Source organism: Podarcis vaucheri, assembly GCF_965113315.1.
Source record: "Podarcis vaucheri genome assembly, chromosome: 13".
Classification (NCBI taxonomy): domain Eukaryota; kingdom Metazoa; phylum Chordata; class Lepidosauria; order Squamata; family Lacertidae; genus Podarcis; species Podarcis vaucheri.
Genome location: NC_138751.1, coordinates 43,881,973 through 43,889,665, shown reverse-complemented (window position 1 = coordinate 43,889,665; position 7,693 = coordinate 43,881,973). Strand labels below are relative to the sequence as shown.

Genomic DNA, 7,693 nt, shown 5'->3' with positions numbered 1-7,693 from the left:
CTGCCTCCCGCAGTTTGGTCAAACTCATGCTGGTAGCTTTGAAAACACTGTCCAACCATCTCGTCCTCTGCTGTCCCCTTCTCCTTGTGCCCTCCATCTCGTAATCTGGGGAACCGGGTTCGCGTCTCCGCTCCTCCACATGCAGCTGCTGGGTGACCTTGGGCTGGTCACACTTTTCTGAAGTCTCTCAGCCCTACTCACCTCACAGAGTGTTTGTTGTGGGGGAGGAAGGGAAAGGAGAATGTTAGCTGCTTTGAGACTCCTTCGGGTAGTGATAAAGCGGGATATCAAATCCAAACTCTTCTCCAAACTCTTCTCCAAAGACTTCGCTTCTGTTGCGCCCTCCCAATCATTTCACCACCTTATTTCCCCCCACTGTTGCTGCCCCTGGCACCTGCCCGATGGGCCATCGCACCCCCTCGCAGACACCCCCCTTCCTTCCGTCGCCATCCCCAAAATGCTCTGCGAGGACGCGAGGTCAAATTGACGCGGCGAATCGTTAATTCGCCGCTCGATCCGGATTAGGCGCGCGGTGGTGTCACTCCGGACTGCCACGAGTTTAGGCTCTCCAAAGGATCCGGCGACGTTGGCGACGACCTTGTAGCTTCGGATCCTCACCTCTGTGGATAGGAAGCTGGAACGCGCCACTTAATCCGTGGTTCATCGCTTGCTAAAAATCTGGATCAATCAATTTATCGCGTGTCATTTTCCTTCCCTGACGGTTCCTGTGCCCCGTACCGATTTACAAGCCTGCCTGAACCAGAATTAACTCGTTCCGCAGTAACCACCCCCTCCTCCTGGTTCTGATGGCAGCATAGAGCGACCCAGAGGGTTCACACGTGACGGCCACCACGCCATCGCGATTCCTAGGGATTCTCATCGTCTGTCCGCACATAAATGTGCTTGCAAAAAAGCTGGGATATATGCGATCGGGCTTTTTAGTTACTAGCGTTTAAGAGCTGCGCGCTGGCCGCGAGGAAGTGGCTTTTGTAGGCAATCTGGAGCGGCCACCTTCAGTTTTTATGCCCCTGTCCCCAGCCAGAGAGCTTAAGCTTTCGTGAACACGGGTGCCACAAAAAAATCGCTTGGTGGGAGAAAACTCGTGGATGACATTGCTGCAGACTAAGTCCACTGCTACCTCTCCGGAATGGACCTTGCAGGTCATCTGTCATGGATATATTAGCTGAGATCCCTGCATTGCACGGGGGTGGACTAGATGACTCGAGGGTTCCCTTCTCATTCTACGATTCTGTGACTTTAAACCGGTGGCGCCACTGAAGAACACGGCCTTCTCCAGCAAAGTCCCACTCCCCACTGGGGGAACCACCTAAGTGCATGTGAAAAAGGACATCTCAGAAAGATCTAACATTGCGAAGCAAATCAGGGCTTCGAATCTCCCTCCATAGAAAAAGTTAAAGTATTTTAGAAACAATCGACACCCCACCGGCTCACCCCTCCCCAAAAATATTTCCTTGGTGCAAATCCCACCTTGGGCATGGGCGACGTCTCCGAGAGAAGCGTGTTCTCGTGCTTGAAAACACGCGGGGGAAGCAGGCAGCTTCTATATGGAGTCCAGTTTGTCTTGTTTAGTCACGAAACGGTTGGTAGTTAAAGTTTACTAGTTGCAATGCACCCTTCTGCTTTAGGTGTTTTTGTTTTAATCTTAGTTTTGACGCCCTGCGTTTTAATTTACATGCTCTTTGTAAAAAAGTGGGTCATTCCTCTCTGTAAAACAGAAACAAAAAGCTGTAATCTTTTTTAAAAAACAACAACAAAGCTCCGTTTCCATTATCTTTTTGCACGCGTCTTTAATTGGTTCTTTGGGATTCGTTATACAGATTGCAAACTTTTAGCGAACTCTTTACTCTGCGGGGAAGGGAGGACGTTAGTGCCTGGTACAAGTCACGGTTATAAAGTAACACATACAGACACAAATATTTACACCTGGGAGAAGAAATATACGGTAATTCTCGTTCTCAGATTGTCCATAGTCTCTCTCTCTCTCTCCCCCTTTCCCAAGTTCTGAATTTTAAGGGCTGCATCGAACTGCGTCGTGGATTTGAAGCCGACTCCTGTTTAGAATTCGAATTCTTTTATACACGTGACAATTCCGCAAGCCTCCAACCAATGCATGTCTTCTTCTTGGAAGGATCACCGATTTACGCATCTCCCCGCGTAGCTCATGGAAGAGCAGAAAATCGGAGAACTGCAGTACGGTCCTTTTGTATATTCCAGAGATTAAAATACCAGGGTTGTTGTTTTTTAATTAAACTTTTTTTTTTTTGGAGGGTGTGTGTGCGTGTCTGTCCTTTTGCCTGCACCGGGTGCCTTTTCCACTTTCCCTCCTGCGCGTCTTTCCTCCCAGCAAAAAAAGACTCCGGGCCGACCGTGTGTGTGTCTTTCTGGGTGTGTGTGTGTTGTGTGTGTGTTTGTGTCAATCGGTCCCCCAAGCCGTCGCTTTTGTTCCCCGCGCGATCGCAGGCTTTTCTCTTCCAAATCGTGGCTTTACAGTACTTCGATCGACGCGTTTTTTTGTGTGCTTTCCTTTTTGCTTTTGGACGGGTGGCAAGGTTGTTTTTGTATTGTCTGGATGCGAAGTCTGTCTGTCTGGAGGCAGAGGCGGAAGGGAAACCCGCACATTTTCCTCCCCACCCCCTCTCTCTCCCCCCCCCATCCCCAGATCCCGAGTCTCTCCACCTCCTCCTCCTCATTTATTTATTTCCAGGGACTTCGCTCTTTTGCAAACACCCATGAAGGAAGGAAATCACGTGAGGCTCCCAAAAGGGGGCGGGGCTTTTTGTCCGGAGGAAAAGAGGTGGGGGGGAGGAGGGGGAGGAAGAGGAGGAGGGGGAAGGGCCATTTTGTAGATTTCTCCCTCCCTCCCTCTTTCTGTAGCCCGGCAGAGAGAGAGAGAGAGAGAGAGGAGAGGAGAGGAGAGGAGAGAGACAAGGCTGCCCAGAGAATCTCTCTGCCTCTGGAGAGAGAGAGAGAGATATTTATCTATACTATATATATTTATATGTATATATTTAAACATTCCAGTCTGATCAGTGTAAGTGGGGCGAAAAGGGGGGCGGCGTCGGTTCCTCCCCCCTTTGCTTCTCCTCTCTCTTTTCTCTCTCCCCATCCGGTCTTTCGCTGCCTCCGTGCGCCCCTCTAGAAAGGACCCGGGGATCAGGTAGGGCTGCTATACTTTCCCCCTCCGAAATCTATGTGTGTGTGTGTCCCTTTTTTAAAAATTAGCATTATTTGCTCCCGGGAACTCCCCCGCTTGCTTTCCCCTGGCGCCTTTTCCCTCCTTGCCCTTTGTCACTCCTTCTCTCTCTCTCTTTCCCTCTCCTCTTTTCCTTCTCTTTTTCCCCCCCTCCTCACCCTGCCTGGTTTTCAAGATGGCCGATCTTTTCTCTCTCTCTCTTTCTCTCTCTCACTCTCTCTCTCGAAATTTTGCCAGCCCTCTCCGGCTCCGAGGAGCCCGCCTTTGTTGTTGTTGTTGTTGTTGTGGCCGCGGGTCGCTTTCCCCCTTCCCCAAATCGCGAAAGGGGGGGGGGTACCTCCGGAGGCTCTCCAAAAAGGTCTCCTCGGGTTCCCCCTTTGGAAAGCTCAGCTCCGCCCCCCGGGACCCCCTTTCCCTTGTGTGTGAGTGTGTGTTTGCGCGTCTGCGTCCCCCCCATCGCAACTCAGGAAGCCGGCGGCCAGCGTGGCTCCCTTCCCCGGCCCAGGGCTGCCTCTCTTCGGCTGCTTCAGCCACCAGCTCCGGCTTCCCCGGAGAGGCCTTTACCGCTTCGCTTGTGCGTCTGGGGCGTGTGGGTATGGTTTTTTTGGTGTGTGTGTGTTTTGTGTGTGTGCGCAAACGGCGATCGCGGTTTTGACAGCCAGCATCTTGCAGGCCGCGGTGGAAAAAAGACTGTCCTCTGGTGTGGAGCTCGAGAGATCCACTCCTTTGGATCTCTCGAGAGATCCAAATGTCAGGCGATCCAGGGAGCCCCAAAGAGAAAGGCGCACGCGATGGCTCCTTCGGGCGCGCAGCAGCAGCAGCAGGCCCGGGTGATTTGGAGAGGATTGGGATTTATATTGTATATATATATATATCATTTAAAAAAAAGGGGGGGGAGAGAACCACAACATGGCGCGCAGGATGTTGTGGAGAGCGTTGTTGGTCTGGTGTGTGTGTGTGTGTGTGTGTGTGTGTATGTATGGATAGGGGGAAAGGGACATATTTCTTCTGCCTTGTGTTTCAACCAGCAAGGTGAGGACGGTGATGGTTCTTCCTTTCGCCCCAGACCGGAGGGGGTTTAAAAGTCTGATCTGGGGAACTCTAGAGGCAGAAAAGGGGTGTGTGTGTTTCTGTCATTCCCCCAAATCACATGGGAATATGGTTTTGTGTTGTTTTTTTGCGGTGTGTGTGTGTGGGAGGGGTGATGTTCGACAACATAGTTGTTTCCAAATGCGGGGAGGGGGTGGGAAAGCTGATCGGGCTGGGGCAGTTTGAGGCTGGAGATGCCAAAGCAACACTTGCTGGTATTTATTATTATTATTATTATTATTATTATTATTATTATTATTTGCTGTCGCGATGTTTGGCGAATGGACGAAATAAGGGAAGTAGGTGGGGATTGTGATTGTGTGTGTGTGTAAAATGTGAATGAGAGAACAGTTGTAGTGGAAAAGCCATATCACTACATATTTTTCACTGTGTGGCTACATAAATAAGAGCAGAATCCTATGGATGCCTTCTGGGAACACTACAGGGTTTAATGGGGCGCTACGTGTGTTTAGAACAACACCCTAAACTTCCCCCATCAACCCCCCATTACTGCCTTAATTTTCTTTTTTAAAAGACACCTGGTGGTAATTTAATTAGCCAGTTGCTCTTGACGCCCTTGCAAAAATAGGATGCAATGTCAGAACAGACATGAGGGTGGACTTTCAGAAAAGTACCTTCTCCTACTCTCAGTTTGTGATGGTTCATTCATTTCTGCCCCACTAAGAGTGGGGCGGGGGAGGAACCTCTCCTTGGTCACCGGATCAAAATCGCATTTCCCTCCAAAATTCTGATTTCTTCTTTGTAAGCCCCTTCAAAGAAACGTCTGGTATGTAGCTCCAGAATTCAGGAAGGAAGGCGTCTCGTTGTCTTCTCTAGAGTATAATAAAAGCAGACACCGTGTCGGTATTTTCTAGAGTGCAGGGAAGAAGCACCTTTCTGGGCTTTGCATTCCGTATTAGCTTCCAGAATGCAAGGAGGAAAGGATTGCCACCACCTCTATATTTTACTCCAGAATGGAAAAGACACCGTTTTCAATGTGGGCCTTTAGACGGAAGAAGTGACCTTCCAAGTATTTGCCTCTTAAATTCTGGGAATCCGGAACGGGAATTTGAAAAACGGGAGGTTCTAGGATGCAAGGAAGGAGAGGGGGTCATCCTACTTGCAGAAATGTCCGGGGGAAATTAAGGGTTGGATTTCCATATGTCTATTTTGCTGGAGGTTTCATGTTCCAAGCCTTTCTATAGAACATTCCCCTCTAGAATTCCAAGATAAGTTTCTGGAGAACTCGAGATAGGAGTAAGATAGGGCTCAATCCAGATAAAGTTCAGCACCGCTCATTGTCTGTTAAAAATGCTTAATTTCTTGGTTGGACCTTTTTAAAAATAGAGATGCTTCTGCCTCCAGAGTCTAAAGAGATCCGCTTTCAACCTTCCTCGTGCCTTGTTTCATTTTTCTACCTTTAAATGTCGGGAATTATTGGCTTAAAAATAATAATTAATAATTCCCCACCTTCAGATGGCTTGAAAGTCCTTCACGAAAGTGGTGGCAAGGGGAATAGGAGGAGAGGCTGTTTTATTCCTCCTTTATTATCTTCCTTTCCTCTGTTCTGGGACAAGGTTATTCTCTCAATGTCTCCTGACACCTGCCCGTCGTTCTTAACCCTAACCTTGCAGTGTAGGCCACACAAGCAGAGAGAGAGAGAGAGAGAAAGGCTGGTGTTCTTGCGTTTAGGCGGAGCAAAGCTTGTGCGTTTTTCTATGTTTTGCCGTTGTGTTAGCGCGACGAGGATGGAGCGTCCTCTCAAGACCAGATCTTAGATTATCGACTGGGCTTTGTCGTTGAAAAGAGGATCCCTGCATTGCAAGGGGGTTGGACTAGATGACCCGGGGTCCCTCCCAAAGCTGCAATTCTATGAGAAGGATGGAGTGAATGATCAGTTCAAAGCGCTGTCCTGGGAGCGGAGCTTCTTCGACTCTCTGACGGTGGGTTTCACCCTCCAAGCGTCCCCCACCCCTGCGCATCTCAGCTCCCAGAAGTTGCCCAGTGGCAGGGTGCCGGTAGCCCGGGGTACCCGCCTCGCTTTCTGCGCTTCCCAAGAGGTATCTGGTTCGGCTGGGCTGGGTGGCGGGCCTTCTTTGGTCGGATCCAGCAGAGGACTTCTCAAGTTGCCTTCCTTATCAAGGTGTTTGGATGGGGGGAACGGGACAATGTGGGCATCTTCTGCCTACACTTAAGATTGCGCACCGTCGGCTGATGGCGAAAGGGTCGCCGTTTCCCCTGCGCAGAGGCCGGGTGAATCCTAAGCGCCTTCCTGCCCTGGCCTTGGGCCGCGCAAGAGCGTTTCCCGCAGGATCGCGCGCTCTTATTCCACGTGGTGCTTGCTGGAGCGCCGCGGAAGTAAGTACAAATGGGCTTACTCCCAGGCCAGAGTGACATAAAGGATGCCAGCCCAGGGCTCCCCTCCTTCCTGTACCCATTGACCTGGGAGCAAGTCGCGCTGCGCACAGGGAGATTTACTCATGAGGAAACTGGCCAGGATCGCGCTGAAAGCAGCCACCCCCCTGCCCAGGAGAGAAGCGAGGGTCGGAGCTGATTTTGGCTTGGCTCTTTTCCTGTTCTTTGGACTGGCGTGTATTTAAATCGGCGCCGAGACCCAGTCTTGCTGGCGATGGGGGTGGGTGGGTGGGTGGGGGGTTTGTTGTGTCTCGCTGGCGGTTTGTTGAGTCTTGCTTGGGGTTTTTGTTGCGTCTTGCTGGCGGTTTGTTGTGTCTGCTTTGGAGAGCGAGTTGCCTTTTGAACCCACGTGGGATCGAGAGAGCTGATGGCCGCAGGGAATCCCCTCGGGGGAGATCGCTTCTGAGAACGCGAGCAGGGGGGCTGGGGTGGCGCGCGTCCCCGCTGCAGAAAGGCTAGGATTTTAGGATCTCTCTCTCTCTTGCCTTCAGAAGGGAAGCATCCGACGCAGGTATTTGCCCTGCTCCCCGGAGGTCAAGGCCATGGATTCAATACAGGCTTAACTCCCGAGTAAATCTCTTTCCGGATTGCAATTTTTTATAGTCTCAAATCCCACCCCATCCTTTGAAAACAGTATTCCACTTTGACATGGGATTTTTTTGGAGGTGTCTCCAAGATCTAGCCAAAGTTAGGCCTTTTAAAACACCCCATTGACTTCAGTGGGAGCGTATTCCTTCTTTTTGCTTTGAAGATTTATACGCCGCCTTTCGATGGAGTGATGGCAGGTTGTAAAGCGAAGAAACGCGAGTGCCTGGGGCTGCGCAGGCTGGTGTACATGTTCGTGGCTAAGGCATCATCAGGGAATATCCCAATAGCTCTGATTCAGGGCTAAAGGGCATGGGTTTTGCGGATAGGTATTCTGTTCTAGGTTGTCAATTGGCCTTCAGCTTGGACAACAAATCCCAGTGCTCCAGA

The 7,693-nt window shown here is 50.6% G+C and overlaps 1 protein-coding gene across 2 annotated transcripts in view; it reads left to right on the top strand.

The window, feature by feature from the left end:
• Positions 1–2,881: 2,881 nt before the first annotated feature.
• PCGF2 (polycomb group ring finger 2) overlaps positions 2,882–7,693 on the top strand; it is a 42,219-nt gene continuing 37,407 nt past the window's right edge. The window contains exon 1 of one of the 2 annotated variants that reach the window (XM_082195036.1): positions 2,882–3,052. The gene's annotated coding sequence lies outside the window, so the exon portion shown is untranslated. Of the gene's footprint in view, positions 3,179–7,693 lie in introns of both variants that reach the window. The other variant, XM_082195034.1, reaches the window with a different exon arrangement.